Here is a 19,820-nt window from a genome sequence, read left to right as displayed (position 1 = left end):
ATGCCTTCATATATGACTGAAGGGTATATGTGCGCACACATGTCTGTCCTTCTTCCTGTTGCTTATGAGCCCCATCAGTGGGATTAAATCAGTCCATCACAGGCGGCTGTAACACCATACAGGCTGTCTGGGCTCAAGTCAAATCACCCAAACCTTTCTTGTTGCCCCCGGGGGTTACGGTCCAGGCGGACTAATAACACTCCCTGAGCTGATTCTGTGTACACAGATGTGCTCATCTGCTCAGAAGTGAAAAACACTCGGCCTGGAACACCTGCTTAACCCGTCAGCTGAGGGTGGAAAATGCCATTTCTATGAAAAGTGTGGGGGTACCATTTCAATATATATTGAAGTGTGCAGGATGTTGGTGTTGTTCATGATGGGAGACGTTCATGGACAGCCTGGTTTTCAAGTCATTTCAACAGATCTGCTCATTAATGCTCACCTGGCCATTTATAATTTGCTTATTAAATTGTACATTTCGGATTTGGACAACATAATAATATATTTTTGCAACCAAACGCCTTCAAATACTGTGTGAGATCCCATTTCCCTGCTTTAATATGAGGTAAATCAAACTATTCATCATGGAGAAAAACACTAAAATGTCAAACAAATAGAAACAACAGGGTCCTCCGCGTATCGGAAATATGAAGAAAGACATCACTCTAATAAAAGCTGGATTGCGTGTTGAGAGAAGCGATTAAGCATGCGATGCTCATGTGTTTTCACTCAACTGGCACTGACAGCAGGAGAGGAGAGCGAAGTGACGGCGGCCAAGAGAAATAAACGCGGAATGAGCGAAGTCTTCTCTCGAGTGAAATCGCCGAAAACGACTGGTTGGGAACGATCAAATAGACTGACCTGGTTTTCCTCCACCTCCGACAGAGAAGAGGGGGAAGATCAAAACGGGAGAGAATAGACTGAAATTAAAGGTGGCCAACACATCTCTGTGAAGAAAGCCTCCTGGTGCACGGTTGGAGGGCAACATACCCAACAATATGTGATTTGAATACGAAAAAAAAAAAAAAAAAAAAAACCAGCGCTGTGATACTGAAAACTTCCAAAGAGGACTGCTGTATGATGGGAGCAGGCAGGATTTGCGTTCCGGCTGACAGTCGCTGAGGGCTGAAACACGAGCAACATGCCTTCCAACTGCGAGTTCATGCATTAATTCTTAATGAGCAGCACTTGTGACGCTCGGAGGCCGTTTGAAACCGATACAAGCAGAGCAGAAAACGATGAGGGATGTCGCAGGAAGCGTTCACACGGCTTATAGGAGATGATGGGGAATAAGGTTACACCGTGTCCTGCAGCGGGACTGAGAGGCCTGGAGATGTGACTGAGAAAAGAAGGATGTCCACGCACTGGATGCCTGGACAGCGCCCACTAGAGGCCCGGCATGCGAACTGCAGTGGCACGGCTTTATTTTCTTTGCATTCCTGTGTGTGCAGCGATCACCATCAAAACATTGCTGTGTGCGAATGGAACGTTTTTGGAACAAGAAATGAATAAACAAAACAGTTTCCAGCAGATCAAGGCCCAAAAAGGATTCCATGTGATTTTTTTTTTTTTTTTTTTTTTTTTTCCCTTCCTCAAAACCACATTTGACATTTAAGTCTAAATAAACGCTGCTCCGCCACTAAACCTGCTGGTCCACTTGAAACACGGTTCATGCAGGATTTGGCTGCACCTGGATGATTTCAATAACCATTATGGTCCACGGACAAAACCTAACGGCCAACTTCTGACTGCGCTCACACACACAAACACACACACACACACGCGCGCTGCATGAGCAAAAAGCTTTTAAAGGGCTAACATTTGTGCTTGAGTGGCCAGAACAGTGCGTGCGGCGCTGCCTCTGCCCACTTGTAGTGCTCCGGTGCGACTGCGACTGGACTGGGGAGATATTTATAGAACGCCGTTGACAATATCCTGTCCCCAAACGGGCGTAATCGTATTATGCTGGAGGTGCTAAAAGCCTGGAGTTGGGGAAGCGCGTCACCGGAGGAAACGGGCCGAGACACACCAGCGCGGTGAGTCGAGTGGGCGGAGGAGATGAAGAGAGACGCACTCGGCGTGTGAGCGAAAAATAAAAGAGAAGGAAATAAAAGCAGGGTGGGTTTCTCACAGGCAAATGGCGCTGAAATGAGGTCGGGTGAGAGGCTTGCTGGAGCCGCCGCCGCCGGTGGGTGCGGTGCGGCGGCGCTGGTGCCGGCGCAGGTCGGAGGAGGCTCCATCGTTTTGACAGTGCCGGGTATCGGCAGCTGTGAAAGCTCAGGCCGGTCATGGCGATGATAGATGAAAGACTGAACTTTAATCAGAATGGCGCCCGGAGCATTTTCAGGGAGGTAAACAGGTTAATCAGTCAAGCCCTCCTTCCATCCTCCCTCTGCTTCCCCACTACTCTTTCCTCGGCACATGACCACTTCTGACACTGGCACGCCATTCGTCTATTTCCCATCAGCACCTTGCCCTTCTCCCTTCCTCCTCCAGCCCCCACCCCCTCGCCTGCTTCACATCTTCTGCAACCAGTCAAGGAGAGAGACGCCCCCCTCCCATCCCCTGCAGCCCATACTATCAGGCACATCCCACTATCATATAGGGAAGGACTTCAAAGCGTTCCGTCAGCCCATTTAATATCTAATATCTCACAGTATCATCCCCCGTAAAAGAAGTATAAGGGGGGAGGAGAGCGCTCGGCAAACCAAGACTACTCCTGTGCTTTTAGCTCCCTGCATTATTGCCCCTGCAGTGGCCTGTATCATGGGAGGGAGATAATCTATGATCACTCCATATCTTCACAAGAAATCTTCAAATGAGCTGTGCTTAAATAATAAAACAGAAAAAGACCCAGTGAGGCAGAGAGAGCGGGAATACAAGCAGCAGCCCGGCTTTATGCATTGTTTCTGCCGCTCCGAGGGCTTCATAAAACGGCCTTCTAACACGAAAGCTCCTCCAGCGCGCTCGGCGGTGCCAGACTGCGACACGCCTGACCAGCGGACATCTTAAATCAGCTCCGACTGCGAGCAGGAAAATCAGGAACGAACCATTCCCACGAGTTTACAGTCGGAGCCGCATTCCACGTTTCCGTCATCATCTGGGACGCACAGAGACCCCCACCCCCCCTCGGTCCTCCGGAGGAAAATAAACAATCGGCTGAAACAGACCGCTGCGGCGAGCCGAGCGTGAAGCCGACGGAGCTCCTGTGGAGGGAGGCCGCGTCTTTAATCTGAAACTACCCTCTTCGGCTCGTCGACCGCACCGCGCCGTCCGGGGCGCCGCCACACGTTCTGGTGAGCGATGCAACAAGGGCCGCATCGCGCCGACACACACTTCTGACGGCTGACGCTCGCCTTGATGAGCTTTGCTTTGTTTCTGGAATCGACGCTCTTCTTGTTCTCATTTGTCCAGGATATTGCAAAAAAAAAAGACGCGCGTTGTGCAACACGGGTGAGGAAACACAGTTGCCTCGAAGGGGAACAGGGGAGGGGTGGGCTCCGTTAACTCCCGCTAACCTTCAGTCAGGAGGACGACGGCGTCGTCAGCTTTGCCTTTGCAAAATAAAAACTGAGCAGAGAGCGATGTGGGAGTTCCAACACGGCGGGGACGGCTGAAAACTGCCCCGAGACAGCCGTGCTGTTTGTGGCCAGCGGGAGCCGAGGCCGTCGAACGACACCCACACAAACACACGCGCGGCGCACGTCTTCGTGAACGCGCTCCAAGTTCTGCAGTAACACGCACAAACTTCACAAGACGGGCTCCTCCGGGGCCGCCGCCCGGCCCCCCGTGTGACGGCGCCACGTCTCGGCCGCTCGCAGGGGATTTCATTAAAGGCGGAAAATCAAACGCTGCATACAGAACTGTTGTCTTCCATTACCAGTGGATTAGTGCTGCCAACCCCCCGACACACACACACACACACACACACACACACACGAGGCTGCTGCTTGATTTTTTTTTCTCCCCCAAGGCCACGTTCTTCTTCTTGCATGCAGCACGCGCTCAGTTATTTTTCTCAGATGGTGTGAGAGTTTGTCCCCCTCTCTCTCTCTCTCTCTCTCTCACTCTCTCTCTCTCTCGCTCTCTCTCTCGCTGGAGGAACGGGCCGGTTCAGGAAGGACAGTACATTGTTCACGCATGACTTCTTGAATTTCGGCCGGAAAGCTGCGTCCCAAACACTTCATAAATGCAGGGCGATCCACGACTCAGGAGGACAGCGGCGAGGACGCCCAGCTCATTAGGAGAGCCGTGAAAAGACGCTTTAAATCAGCGACAGCGACGCTTTCTCAGCTTCCTGACCAGCACTGAGCCATCGCTCTGCTGAGTGGAAAGAGTAAAACAGGGGAAGAGCGAAGAGTCGGATTCCCACAGCCATCAGCCTCGTGGTCCCATAACTCTGTGTGTGTGTGTGTGTGTGTGGAGGTATTTCTCCTGACAACGGAGGAGCAACACACACAACATCTCCTGAATCATCTGCACAGAGAGGGCGAGAGAGAGAGAGAGAGAGAGGAGGCAGGGGACAAATGAGGCTGTGAATAAAAGTTAATAAAAGTAAATAACGTAACGGATGGAGTGGAGGGAGCCTGAGAAAGACTGTGGGAAAAAAAGAGAAAGGGCAGAAGAGCGATAAATCGATTTTGGTAAAGAGGACGAGCGAGCGAGGGGTACGAAGAACCGGGGAGGAAGACAAAAGATGCAAATTGGTGAAAATGGGGACAGATTGAAACAGAGGGAGTGAAACAGATTGGAAATAAAAACGGGGGAGAAGAAGGGAGACGGAGAGAAAGACACCTTGTCAAAAAGATGGAGCGAGCCGGGGAGAAAATCAACAGGGAGACGGAGAGCGGGAGGAATGAAGACGGAGAGAGCGGGGCCAGATGAGAGGATGCCGGATTTTCTTCCATCTCAATTTGCACAAAACTTTCATTACCACCAATTTGGGCCGGGAGCCGTAGGCTGGACCATTAGGTGAGCCCGGCATCAATCAGCCTAATCTCCCTCCCAGGCCGCCGAATTACAGCGCCCAGTTGCTTATTAAAATTTGTCGCCCCGTCTCCCAACACCCGGCCCTGCTGGAGATTAGACGTGGGCCTCCAGACAAATCTGCTCCCGAGGAGGAGATGAGGAGGAGGAGGAGGAGGAAGAGGAGGAAGTACAGGAGGAGAGGGGGGGGGGGCAACACACACCATCATATCTGATTTATTCACTCCAGTAGATGTGGCTCACGCACCCATAGCGTCTCCACTCATATATATACCCCTCCACCCCCGAAAAGGAGTTTTCCACTTCTGTCAACAACCCCAACACACACACACACACACACACACACACACACACACACACAGAGGTACAGAGAGCCAGGGTCTGCATCGCCTCCCACCACACACTCAATCAAACCGGCGGCCAGATAAGACGCATGATGAATGGCGTAATTGAAGGCGGCGGCAGGGTAATGTCGTATTGCTCTGGGTTTGGGGGGGGGTTTGGGGGGTTGGGGGGGTTATTGGCGACCGGGTGATTAGCCAGTAGGATTTATTGTTATTGCCTGTCTTATTAAAAAATACTAATCCTGTCTGCCTCACCTACTGTAGCACGCCTCCACCCGGAGAACGTCCAGGGGAAGCTGCTCCACCTTCAGGATGGATGGGCAGCCGGCAGGGCTCAAGCACACACACACACACACACACACACACACACACACACACAGCTGAGAATAAACACCAACACACTCCACGAGGCGCGCAGAGCAGGACGAAAACCAAGAGGTCCCCGGTTCAACGCCTGTGAGCGCTCCGCACGTCACACAGTCTCCTCTCTGGAGGGGGCGGGTCTGACGGAGACGAGCCAGACGACCGTCTTCAAGACAGAAAACCCGAGACGGTGGTGCTGTCGGAGCGATCGGAGCATCTGGTCGGGAATACCTTCCTCGTGTTCCGCTCTCTGACATCTGATAACCGCGATTAGCCGCGGCTAAATGCTAGTTTGTTCTTGTCGGTCTGGGCTTCCAGACAACGCAGCTCGTTTTAAATACGTCCTGTTATTGTTAGATGGGAATGAACCGTCCACCGGGGAAAGATGCATTAAAAAAAAAGAAAATCTACTAAATGAGGACAATATGGTTTTTGTTTTTCAGTCTGTTGAGACTTCCTGAAATAAGTTGTGCTATCTGGACCTTCCAACATATATCATCCAGACAACACAATTGACAAAGTGTAATTTTATTTTTTCTTCATTTTTTTTCTCCCCCCTCCAATTTCTCATTTCCCCTGTAGTTTCCCACCTGCCAAAACGTAATTGCACATGGAAATTACCGTGAATGACACTTTTATTTGCCAAAAAATGAAACGCAGTGCAGCTCAAACAGGCGGCGCACGTAACCACAGACGCAGTCTCGGGCTCACAAAGGCACCGTTTCCTTGTTTATTGGATTTTTCCTTCCACAGAAAACAAACATCTATTTTGATTTTTTTTTCTTTTCTTTTTTTTTTTTCGCATACAAGAAGAAATGGATTTGTTTCATTTTCTGTTCATCAGGATGAAATGATGATGCACGGCACAAACGGATTATAAATCAAATATATCGTCTTAAACAAAGAAAAGTCAAATCACCGAGCTTCTGGAATGAAGCGATCCGTCAATAAACCACAACACAGACAGGAGTTTCAGGTGAAAACGCTGTTGCGTTCACACAACAGCGTTTAGAAATCATTCTTTTCTCCACAAAAACTTTCCCCCGTTTCCATTTGAGTTTATTAGTCTGTAGTTAAAGTTCCCCAATGTAAATCACATTTCTGGTAGTTTCTTAGTAAGTGTAGATATTAGCTGTAAGGTTCATGGAGGGATCCACCAAGATGAGCTTTAACAGGTAGATGAAAGGTGTCAAACATAAGGTCCATGGGCCAAAAGCGGCCCACAAGAGGCTCCAATACAGTCCACCCAAAAATATTTGAAGGAATTTCTCAAGAGCAGCGGACAAAAAAACAACACTGAGACCTGCGCTGAAATATCAGACACTGACCGCAGTTACATGGTCCTTTTAATTCAGGATTAGTTTATTCCAAATTTAGTAATTCCGAATTATATTTATCAGCTTTGTGTTTACATGGGAAAAATGAATGATGAAATAGTTATCAGGCATTTACATGGTCAGTGTAAAGACGAATTGACTCTTATTCAGAATTAAAGAGGAATTTAAAGTCCCGGGTAAACGTACCCACTGACATGAACGCTAGCTACCTCGCTGCTAACGCCCGTTAGCCATGCAGTTTGTAACAACATGCCTGTTTCAACAGCTGTGGGAGAAGCTTATTGGATGTTTCTCTGTTTTTCTGCACAAAGTTTCATTAAAACTGGCTTCATGGTGAGATTGTAGTAATTTTGTTTAGTGATTGTTTGGTTTTGCCAAAAATATAGTCGTCTTCATCACACGCTCTGCATAAAAACTAAGAAAAACTTGAAGGTTGTTATGGCTCGACCGAGCCGGTCTGGCCCGCTGAAGATGAAACTGGGCTGCACTGATTATATTACATGAAAATGACTGTTGTAAAGACGAATGGTTATATTTGAATCTATGTATCTATCTCCAGCTATAAGATGAAATACTGCTCCTATTGTTTCAGACAAAACCAAACATTTAACGTGTGTTTGAGCAGTAAGAGTGAGACTGTTCCCCAGCTGAAACATGCAGCTGCTGCATCCTGCATCTCAGCCTCACCTCAACACTTCTACTCCGGTCCCGTCACGGCTGACGGGTTTCGGCATGCGTGCTTCTTTTAATCTCAACTCCTTGACTGTTTATCAAGTCATCTACATAATTCCAAAACTAGCAGAAAATTCAGACATTGAGCTTTTCATCCATATTATACCAGTAATTACGAGAGGCCCCGTGATTCACGAAGCTCCTCAGTAAAGGTGCACGGCGGCATCGAAGAGCTGCTATCTTAAACATGCCACTGCGAAACGCGACAGTCCAGCCTCTTGCACATCCAAACCGGTCAACGTACAGAAGACATACAAACAGCGCGGCCCAACAGAGCCCGTCTCCTGTCAACAAAACCCTCCAACCTGCTGGAAACAGAAAGGAGACCGAAGCTAACTTCAGCGCGCTGTCCGGAGAATTCACAGGAAGCGCAGTGCGAAAGCCTTCTGCTCCGTCCGCAGCGTTTCTCAGACAGGTTTGAATGTTTGATGTATCTTTGTTGATTCACTCTGCTTTGTTTTGATCTATAAAACTCTGGAGTATGACATTTACTGCGGTTGCGGTGTGGGTGTGTATGATTTATGAAATGAGCCGGGCTCGGGATCTACAGCTGTATATACAGTGTGTGTGTGTGTGTGTGTGTGTGTGTGTACCTGGGTTGTTTGCCAGCAGCGCTGTGTGTTGAGGCTCAGACTGATTGAGTGGTGCGCTGTTCGGCCAACTGGGCTTCCGGCTGCTGGACGGCCGGCATCGATTGCTCGGACCGGCCCGTCTTCTGGCGCGAAGGCAGAAAAAAAACCAGGAGACGGATGGAGCGCAGGACGAGAGTGGAAATGAAGAGTGTGGAAACACGGAAAGGTGGGGAAGGGAGCGGGAGGCGGGGTGGGGGGGAAGAAAAAGAGAAAAGAGGAACATTAGCTTAAATGAAAGTTTATTAGCTGTATCAGTCAGTCAAGTCTGATGAGGTGGGGGTTTCGCCCCAGGCCCTCCATCCTTCCTCTCTATCTCCCCCCCTCCTTCTGCTGGTGTGTGTGTGTGTGTGTGTGTGTTTGTAGAGGGAGGGGTTTCGCTGGGGGAGGCAGGCATGACGGGAAAACATTAGGTTGTTGGCGAATCGCCTGTACACCAGCCAGTAATTGGCTGGGGTAATGGTCATGTCCAGACAAATGGCGGAGGCCCTAACCGTGTTACGAGCAACCAACTGCTCCGCCTGTACTCACAGCGCTGCGCCCACACACACCAAATGGCCGTGGCGTGTCTGTGTGTTTGCGTGCCACACTCACAAAACATGTGATTTACTGAGACACAACATGCTTTCTTTTTCTTTTCCTTCCCGACTCACAAGCGGCGTGTTGTGCGCGGCCCGCACATGTGATTCACGCCTCGCCGGCGTCCTGCGCCGCAGACTCTGCTGCGATAAGGAGGGGGAAAAGATGGCAGCGCGAGAGCCCCGCTCACCTCCAGGGACACGCCGGCATCTGCTGTGTCCTCCAAACAAGTGACGGATAGGATATAAGCGGGGAAGAAAGGAGGAGAGGAGGAGAGGGAGGGGGACGACAGGAGAGGGGGAGTGAGGGGATAAGTTCCATTTTTCATCCGTCCCTCCCTCTGCTCTGCATCGCTTCGCCTTCTGTCTGACGGCAAGCTGAGCCGCTAATGTCCATTGTGTCTGGATGGGATGCGGGCGCGCGCACGTGAGCGTGCACGCCCGCGCTTTCTGCTGATGTTATTTGAGTGAAAGTGAAACATATATTCGCCTACAGTGGCCGTGCGAGCAGCATGCATATATGGATAACGCTGAGTGTGTGAGACTGTGTGTGTATGTGTGTGAGTGTGTGAGTGTGTGAGTGTGTGTGTGTGTGTGTGTGTGTGTGTGTGTGTGTGTGTCAGAGTGCGAGTGTTTCGGCAGCCCGTCAGCCATCCAGCTATCATCTCCTGCCAGACAGGCCCCACCAAGCCGACCCAGCTGGATAATGAGATCCATTATGATTTACGTGCCAAGAGGACATCCAGACAGAACAAAGACACACACACACACAGATGTCAGAGTGTGTGTGTGTGTGTGTGTGTGTGTGTGTGTGCTCTATCTCGTTCTATATGTGCTGATGTGTGCTCCCACTGTTTCATATTTCTGTTTTTCTGCGCGTGTGTGTGTGTGTGTGTGTGTGTGTGTGTTGCCTGCGGGGCATCCTGCAGAGGGTCCTCTTTCAGAGTGCAACTCGAGAACTCAGAACATTTCTCTCCATCTCTCTCTCTCTCACACTCACACACACACACACACACACACACACCTCTCATTCCTCGTCTGCCTCTCACCTGAAAAAGCACTCTCCCTGGAAGATAGAGTCCAAGCACAGCAACCCGACTGTCTCACTTTCTCACACACGTCTCCACAGAGCTGCACAACACCCAGAAAGTAAATATGAGGAATGTGCGCCGCAGCAGAAAAAGAAGAACATACATAATCAATCTGATAGATCAGAACCTCTGCAGCACACTGGAACCAGCCGGGGGTTTTGTAGAAAGGGATTTTCGTGTGTGTGTGTGTGTGTGTGTGTTTGTGTGTGTGTGTGTGTGTGTGTGTGCAGCCTGTGTTTTGGAGTGAAGACCCGATGCACCTGTCAAACACATTTTGTTAGGAGGAAGGCTGTGGCTTTATTATGCTGTTTGGGACTGGGTGTGGGGATCAAGCAGGGCGGTCGTCGATGGGGAGGCGGGAGCGGCGGGTGCCAGGTTCAATTTCCATCAATCCAGCTCAGGGTTGTGGGGGACCGGAGCCGACTGCGGGTGAAGGCGGCGTTCACCGCGGACACGTCGACAATCCATCACAGGGTGAGTGGAGAGACAACAACACTCACTTTCACATCTTTAGGAAACTTTAGAGAGATCAGTTAACCTCAAATCAGACACTGCAGGACCTTCAGGGATACGAAACCTCAGGACAGATCTTCTGTGTGCGCTAATTAAACCAGCTGAAGTATGCAGTGTACACTCAACACGCGTTAGGAGATGTGACGACTCTGCCTCGTTTTCTATTTCCATCCCTCCAAACGCAGAGGGAGCAGCGCCGTCTACTCCCCGTGAATGCAGAGCGCAGGAAACAATGATGGGATTCTCCGTTTGTTCTGCTTCATGAAGTATTCAAGTGATGCCAGCTCAATTAGAGGCCTAAATGCCAAGATCCAGACGGGGGCAGAGAGAGATGGGGAGATAAAAAGAGATTAAAAGATGAACAAAAAAGAGAAGGACAATGAGGGCATGAGTCCGGGCCAGGGAGGAGGAGGAAGGCAGGAGAGGTCACAAAGGACGGAACTTGGAAAGTTGGGCGAGTTGGAGAGTTTCTGAAGGAGACACACAAACGAAGTTAAAGGGAAGAGAGGAGCCAAGAGAACAGACAGAACCGGGACGGCCATCAGCGCAGGAGGCGGCAGACCTGTGAGTGTGTGTGTGTGTCAGTGAAGATGGAATGGCAAAAACATACACACACACACACACACACACACACACACACACACACACACACACTCGGTGGTATGTATTTCCATCATCAAAAGTGATCAGACCGACTGTCCAGGAGCCAAGAATCACTCAGCTGTGATAAACCCTGAGGGAAGGGTTTCCCACACACACACACACACAACTCTGAAAACCTTTCTTGTGAAACTGAAAGGTCAAATAAATTAAAAAAGCATCAAAGAACAGTGTGGAGTTCTGAGGAAGAGGAGGAGGAAGAGGAGTGGCATCTCGAAAAAACTGTAATTATCTGTAATAGTTACAGTTTGAAGGCTGAATCCAGTTTATTACAAGATCCTGAATATCAATTCTACCGGATAATAACAGGAAAGGTAAATGCTTACATATGAAAAACACATAAAAGAGATAATCGGGGCAATAATTAAAAAAAAAAAAAAAGAGGTGTTGGACAATAACGCAGCTTCAAACAAGGCAAACCAAACCTGGAATTACTGCCTGCACTGTCCACACCAAACGCTTATTACAGTCTTTAATTAACAACAGGAATCCTCCGACTGCTCGTTCCTTCAACTTTGTTGTGGGAATATCGCGGTGCTCCTTTCACAGGTGCATTATTATTTTAGCAGGCCAACAGGAGGAGAACGAGACCCTAAACAGGAATTATCCTGCAGATTAAGGTAAATGAGCCCATTAAGAATGAACCCTTATTTGATCTGATTAGCTTTTCATGGTAATGCTAGCTGGCGCTGGTACGTTTTCTTTCTCTTCAGGGTTATTTCCCTTACAATAAGCACTCACAAATGGTGCGTTTGGCCTTGAGTACATCCACTCCTGGCCTCTTGACGAGGAAAGGAAAAGAGAAAAGAGGCGGAGATCACCTAGCCAGGGCTGGTTTGTGTGTTCTAATGCGTTCAAGACGTATTACGTAGCGATGTAAAGGCCGATTTTATTTAATGTCACACTGACTTGCCGTAACAAAGCGCTCAGAATGCCATTTGATGGGAGTTCTATCCAGAGAGCCTGTCAGTATGGGTGGGCCGCACGATTCCAGATAACGTCGCTATTTCCAGACAAATCCATGCAATAAAAATAAATAAATAAAATTCCAGCTGAAGAGCTCATCTTCTGAACGGTTAGCCGCTCTTCTGTATGTGCAGCTCGATCAGCTCCATCGTCAAAACTCAAAACATGTGCCACAGCCAAACCAACCCCCCCCCTCCTTCTACCTGAGCACCAACAGAACAACACGGCGGCTCAGATCTCTCGCTGTCAAAAACCTAACGTCAATATTTCTCTAGCCGGACCCCGCGTCTCAGCCCGCCGCTCGCCGCGGTGCCAGCCCTAATCGCCTCCCCCGGCGCCAGGTGGTTCTCGTTGAATGGGGCCCAGCTCCTCCACTCAGCGGGACGCTTCGCCGGGGGAAATTGGCTCGTCTGCGCGCGTTTACTGCCGGCGAGCTCCGCCGAAGCGGGTCGCGTCCGACCGTCCGACGGCGGCCGACGGCGGCCGACCGGACTTTGCCGGCGCTTCCCGGAGGAAACAGCTGGTTGGAGCGAGCGCCGCACCGGCCAAAGCAATAATTAGAAACACCGTTTTGCTATTACTCCCCACCATTAACCGCTATTGTGCGGAATTAGCGGCAGTCTATGGAATAAGTGGATTCTAATTCACGGCCTCTTTTCGAGGGGTCGCGGCTGCTGCTGCCGCTCCCCTCCTCTAATGAAGAGGATGAAAGAGAAGTGTTAATCAAACCGAGCATCTCGCTCGCCGGTAATAAGGAGCAGAGGGGAGGCCTTGGAGTGGCTCCCCGGTGGTGTTTGTGTGCATGTAGGCACATGTGTAGAGCAGGGAGGAAACAGCTTCACACACAGCTGCCGTGCTTCTCTGAAATGCAGGGTTTGAAGTGTGAGTGAAAAGAATCCAATAAAGGAACGCGTGAGATACTGAGCATGCCTCGGCCTTGTTTTCTTATTGCTCGGCTTCATTCAGTGGGGAATCTTACGCCGCCGTGGACCGATCCCACTGAGCGAGCAGCTTTTCATCCCTCCCAGGCTCCCTCGTCTCAGGCCACAGTGCAAACCAGCGGGGTCTGATTAGATTTAAATGTCAAGAGAGATAGGACAATACAGTTATCTTCCAAATTATGGCCCATTAAAGGGCCTAAGCAGTGCGCCTCCCTCTTCAACGGACTAATCGCCAACCAGATTCATCATCTCACAGGCCGGGGCGTAATTTGGTGGGCTGTGGTTTCTCTTCTTTTCTGTGTGTGTGTGTGTGTGCTTCGCCCCATGTGCAGGAGCATCCAGGAGTGTCTGTAATGCATGATCAGTGTGTGTGTGTGTGTGTGTGTGTGTGGGTGTCGTTCTGGAGGGAGCTGGTTCAGCGCCCCAGGCCAGTGCCCCATTAAAGGGAAAGAGAGAGGGATAGTGGGTCTGTGAGGAGGAGGTTTGGGGGGGGGGGGTTCCTCATTTAGACAGCAGGAGTGGCAGGCTGTGGTCCACCTGAAGCCAACAGGCAGACAGACAGGCAGACGATGGCTGGGAAGCCTCCCATCTGCCTCCTCCTAATTCACCTGCTGTCCTGAGGGCGACACAGGAAGCCACACGCCAAGAAATGACAACCTTCCTCCTCCAGCCTGTTACCAAAACGTTACAGTGCTCCACTTTGCTTTCTGCTTATCGATCCTTTATTACGACCTCCTTCTGTCCGCTCGCTATTCGGTTGCGGTCATAATTTCTGCAGGAAGCATTCGCACTTGGCACAGTTTGGTTCGATTAAAATCAACTTTGGTCCGATTGCCGTGCGAGTGCAGTTTATTCATGGAGGCACAGGCGACGCGATTCAGCAGAAAGGAGCAGCCTGAGGCCAGCTTCTGAAGGACAGGACATCGACTTCCAAACGCAAGACGTGAGGTCCTCTTCGTCTGTGTGAAACTCTTGCCAGTCCTTCGGCCAATCAGCCGACGTTAGCCACACTCATGCCATTATGAAAGTTGTTGTGTAGCGTAATGTGCACTATAAAACTGTACGTTGTGCATCTGCTTGTGTATTTTGGATGTGGACCAGGACGCCAGAGTTTATTTAATTCAGGATTTTTTTTTTTTTTTCCTGAGCAGGAAAAAGAAATAACATTTGTCCTCAGATACTGAAATGCATTCTGCTGTAGGAGAACACCGCCACTGATCACTCCAGATCCCATCATGGAGGAGGGGGTAATAATGGTGGGGGTGAGTCCTGCAGAAGTGGAAGTACAGGCCTCGCTTCTCAAGGTGGTTTCCCCCATATCCTCGTCTGTCTTCACCTCCTCCTGCATTTCCATTACCTGCCGGGCCCATCATTCATTCCTCTTTCTCCATCCTCCTCTTCCTCTTTTCACCTGCTCCTTTGTCTTTTCTTTAACACTTCTTTCATCTCTCCCTCTGTTCTCAGTGCCCCCCCCCCCCCCCCCTCGTTCTATCATGGAGCACTCATATCGGGCTCGCAGTTCAGACCTCCTCAAACAATTTATGCAGGCGTGAGTGCAGGTGATGTGCATTAGGGCCCTCCAAGTATGGCAACACGTTATGGATTGCACTATAAATAGCCGCTCTGCGTCCTGTAAAAGCTTTTCATTACATAGAGACATTGTTAGATCAATATAACCCCTCCCACAAATCTAATTACCAAAACGGCCAGTGGTGGGAGATATATGTATGTATTTTTAAAACGATCGGGGGAAGTGCCTTCGGAAGGTGTTTTGGCAGAAGAGGTGACCAAAATAAATAGCTGATTTGAAGCGAAGTGTTTCAGATGAGAAGAGGAAAAGAAGCCCTCTGTGGATGTGGAGCGTGTGAAGCGGCAGAAGCTTACAGAGCCCAGGACTGTAGAGGAACAGTAATTTACAGGAGATGCACACATTATGTTCTCCCCGGGGTGCAGCTGAGGCTCGGCGGGTGCCGCCGGTCCAGGCCAGGCACGCAGCAGAGCCTCGCAGGAGGTGCAGCTGTAGGTGGAGCAGGCAGAGAAAGGAAAAGACCAGAGGGGAGGGGTGAGAGGGAACGGGGGGAGAACAGGAGGAGCCCAGGGTGTCATTTCTCTCTCTGTCAGCTCCCTGCCTCCCCCGTCCTCCCTCCTTCCACCATCACCCCCTGAGATGTGGATGCTTCGCGGGGACAATTACCGACTGACACTTCATCATGGGCCGCGTGACAGCCGCTGACGGCCCTCGTCCAAACAAATGATGCTGGGGTCGAGGTTGCAGGCCTGCCTCCGAGTCTGCCTGCCTGAAGCCCCGCCGAACAGCCCTGCACTGCATTAGCAAGACGCCCCCCCTCCCACCCCCCCACCCCCACCTCAAACACACACACACACACCCTCAGAGTCAGAAAAAAAAAGCTACATTAAAACAGACTCCTAAGCCAACCACCTCCTTCCTTTAAGGAAAACACATTTATCAGCAAGCAGGGGGAGGGGGAGACGGGAGGGCGCTACAGTACTGTCAAACCCCATCCCCCTTAGGTAAAGAGAGAGCTCTTCATCTTTGTGAGAGGACTATGAGGCACACACACACGCACACACACACACACATGCATGCACCAACCTGCCACACATCCAACTAATCAGATAATGGGGTTAAACTGCAACTTTAAAAAGACAACAGGTCAAAGAGGCGAGCAATCAGCACAGTGACACAAGCATGCATCAATTAACCGCACAGCGACAACGCCGTGACACCCCCAACACACACACACACACACAACCACAACCACACACATACACACTCCCTCTGCGTTCACAAGCAAAGTGATCAACTCACGAATGCCGCTGAGCTTAGGTTAATAAAGTAGGTCGATTGTTAATATTAATAAAAAAAAGGAGGGCTGCTAATAGTTTTTCAGCTGGAGGCGTGAGGAGGGCGAGCAGTCCCTCCGCTCTGAGACCCAACCTGCAGATTAATAAACGCCGCCTGTGATCTGGGCCCAGGGAGGCAGATGAACAACAACCGAGACACACATCAAACGCGCCACTAACACTGAAACAACACTTGGCGAGAAGCTCGCCGCTCTCAGAAAAAAACACTCTCGCTGGCGTGCGAGCGGGACGGCGGGCAAGCGAGGAGGGGGGGGGGGGAAACGAAACGGAGGCGGGCGCAGGAAGAGAGACAGAGACGGCATAAACAATGAAACATTTATCAAAGCGACGGCGGCGGGACGCCGGCTGACTGCTAATGCAGGTGGGCATCGCGGCGGCGCTATCCTGAGATGCCACCGCCGAAGCCTCGGGTCTGCCAAAGATCTGCTGGACCGCTGCGTCCCGGACGCCCTCTGCTTCTGCACAAGTTCACTTTTTTTTTTTCCTCCCCTCTTTTCTCATGGTTGTGCAATCCTCTGTGTTTATCATCGCATTCTTCAAATTCGCTCTCTTGATGCACTCCCGATTGGTCAATCCCCCTGATGAATGTGTTTGGCATCTCCTGCGTCTGCGAGCGGCAGTCTAAGAGCGAAGGAGGGGAGGGGGGCTGAAAATGAAGGGCAGGGGGGGGAAAAATACTGAGTGAGAGCCATATGTCATGCTGGAAAGGCCCTTGAGAGCGCTTTCAATCTTTCCGTCAATATTCGGCGTGCAGGCCTGTATACACCATCATTAAAAAGGGGATGCTTCGCTGTTTATTTATCATGAGGACACATGGCTGACAGGTTCCTGTAAACAAGTCATATGTTTACGTGCACGTGTAAGTGCGTACACCCGAGCCTTCTGATAATAGCTGTCGTCGGGCTCGTCAGTGCACGCAGAAACGCTTTTTTCCCCACTTCGAGTGCCGCCGAGGTGAGCGGGAACAGACGAGGTGGCGCTCCAAATGGTTAATCACCAAAAAAGATTGATGCTCAAGAGGTGAGTGATTCATTTTCATGATGCGACCTTGTAACTGAGGAGTCAGTAGGTCATTCAGCTATTGATTAACAGAAGGATTGGTTCTCTTTTTTTGTTTTTTTGTTTGGACAGGTTTCTGTGTGTGCTCTCCCTGTGCAGACATCAGATTTCTCCACATAATCCAGTTTCCTCCCACAGGTACCTTATATAATGTTTATAGCATGTGGCTTCATTATAAAAACAGACAACAGCACCCACTAGTGGTCCAACATGCTAACTACGTCGTCGTCTGTGTCTCTGCCGCTGTACTTTTCGGAAACGCATTGCAAACGGGGCGCTTTCTCGAGTTCCCGAGTTCCCTCGCCGGGAAATGATTCACAGAAGGGATAGTTGCGGTGGAGTGAGAGCAGGTGAGTGTGTTTGCATGCCTGCGCCTGCCTGGGCCGACTGACCCACAGAGAAAGACAAATGGCTGCAGCAGGGGGCCGCGCCTGACATTTAGGTTTCATGTGGTAATGGACGCTGACCTGCTGAGGTCAGGTCTGCCAGCCAGGCAGCGGAGGGGCCCATCCTCGCACACAGGGCCCCATCCCTGTAACTAGACACTAGCAAAACAATGGCAGACACACACACACACACACACACACACATATAATCAGTCATTCACTCACTCAGTAGAGAGGACATCCCAGAGGTTGGACCACATAGGTGGGGTGTCATTACAGAGAAGAGACAGATGTGTTTGGTATGTGGTTTATGTGTGGGGGGAAGCATGTGCTGACAAAAATCACAGAAGGTTTATGTATATGCATGTAGCCGGGTTCTCTTTATTTGCGTACACGCCGGCGCTGGTGGAGCAGAACAGTGGCAGCTTCTGTTGTTCCGAGAGCGCCCTGCGTTCACCCACAGCCCTGCAACAGGAGGCTACTTTATATACTGTTTGTGACAGCTTTGTGGTAATAATGGAGCCCGGGCCCTCACTAGTACAAGTGGCATGCTCAGTCAAGTGAGACTTTGCCTAAGAGCAAACACAGAGAGAGAGAGAGAGAGAGAGAGAGACACACACACACACACACACACACACACACACACACACACACACACACACACACACATCAGGCAGCCTCCTTCATGCCTAATGAGACCACTGGGAGAGGGGAGAGCGGGAGAGTGAGGATGGGAAATAAAGGACGAGCGAGGAGAAGGAGTGGAGCAGCGATGGTGAAGAAGTGAGTGAGAAAAAGACAAATACACCCGGAGAGTAAGCGAGGCAAGGAGACCGACTGCTCAGACTTTCGAGGTTCGGTATTGGAGGGAGGAGGGAGGGGAGGGAGGGGGGGTAAGAAGTGATGGCCTGGATTGCTGCCAAAGAAGCCAAAGGAAGATGGGGGGGGTGGTGTCAGGGTAAAAGAGGAATGAGTGTGTGTGAAAGAGGAGCGGCAGAGAGGGAGGGAGTGTAGGTATACCTCCAGGCTGAGCAGTGGGAGGTTATGCAATGAACACAACACAGGAGAGCAGGGGGATCAAAGGCGCGGGGGGCATACATAACCAAATCTGACACCGGCGTGCAACAAGAGACGGTGAGCAGCAACGGGGGAAGAAAAAATAAAAAAATCTGCAAAAATCATTAAATTATAAGAACAGACACTCCCTGGAGATGGAGGGGGAGAGAGTACACTGGGTTCCAGGTACACACCGTCTATGTACAGTTATAGCACAGGTAACAAGTGGAGGAAGAAAAAAAAACCAAGTCCATCAAACAGCAGCGAGCGCAGAGTCAAACTTCTCCGCCTGGAGCGGCGGAGCATCGTCTGCTCATCCAGGCAGGTGCACATTGCCTGGTGGGGGTTGGAGGGTAAGTGAGTAAATAACTGTGATCCAAAAAAAGGAGAAGGCTTGAATGTCCGGCGACAAGAAATACAGACGGACAGGCACAGCTGAGCCTTTGGTGTTGCTTCCACGGAGAGCGGAGGGGGAATTATTCACAGGCGCTCGGTTTAATAAAGTGAAGATGAGCCGCTCAGGCCCCGACGGCGGGCTGCAGAGTCAACAAGTGGCACATGTCACCCAAAACAAACATCAAGCCCGTTTTCCAAATCATGGGTTTTAAAAACACAGCACATCTCTGCCATCTCGCTCATCTGGACTAAAACAAACTGATCTTTCATCTTTGGTCGGATTCATGTGACGGCAGGTTGATGGATGCATCTGTTTATTCGAGAGACTTTTCACTTCCTAATGCTGATTCACTGTCAGTTAAATTCTTGAGAGTATCCTTTCACTCACTCCTCCTGCTTTTTGGACAAACCACAAGGCAGCGGAATGAGCGAAATGTCCCAGGTTGAACTGAGAGTCTCCGAAAACCCAAAAACCGCGCGTACCCTTTTATGGCTTTACACAACAGAGCTGCTGGATCAGCCAGCCGCCACTTCCGGAGGTCCACATGCCACGACTAATCCCTCCAAGACCAGGAGGAAGGCTCGGGGATTGTTCAGTATGCAAACTGGGAGGGACCGGAAACCCAGCAGTGCATACTGTCTGGGAGAGAGGCGGAAGATGACTGCACTGGCTGGACAGAAACCTCGCCGCCATGATGCCGGAGAACAGAACCGTCACACTTTAGCAGTCCCCAAAGTGCTTCATGCTAAAAGGATACATATAATTCTGCTCTAATGCGACTAATACACAGTCAGTAATAACAACGGCTATAAAAGGCTTTAATTCTTCTGGGAAAACATCTCGTGGACGTACAAAGACACACACTCCCGCCATGTTGGACGGCATCACAAAGCTCG

General features: G+C 50.4%; 1 protein-coding gene across 6 annotated transcripts in view; it reads right to left on the bottom strand.

Moving 5' to 3' along the window:
* The window catches only part of raraa (retinoic acid receptor, alpha a), a 131,708-nt gene that overhangs the window by 88,579 nt on the left and 23,309 nt on the right, over positions 1–19,820 (bottom strand). For 2 of the 6 annotated variants that reach the window (XM_030098319.1, XM_030098320.1), the window contains one exon: positions 8,356–8,477. The exons of 2 other annotated variants lie outside the window; for them this stretch is intronic. The gene's annotated coding sequence lies outside the window, so the exon portion shown is untranslated. The remainder of the gene's footprint in view (positions 1–8,355; positions 8,478–19,820) is intronic. 2 more of the 6 variants (XM_030098321.1, XM_030098322.1) reach the window with 1 other exon arrangement.

The sequence above is a fragment of the Salarias fasciatus genome, chromosome 8 (genome assembly GCF_902148845.1).
Source record: "Salarias fasciatus chromosome 8, fSalaFa1.1, whole genome shotgun sequence".
In the NCBI taxonomy this organism is placed as follows: domain Eukaryota; kingdom Metazoa; phylum Chordata; class Actinopteri; order Blenniiformes; family Blenniidae; genus Salarias; species Salarias fasciatus.
Note: the sequence above shows the minus strand (reverse complement) of the source record. Positions and strands in the feature narration are given on the sequence as shown.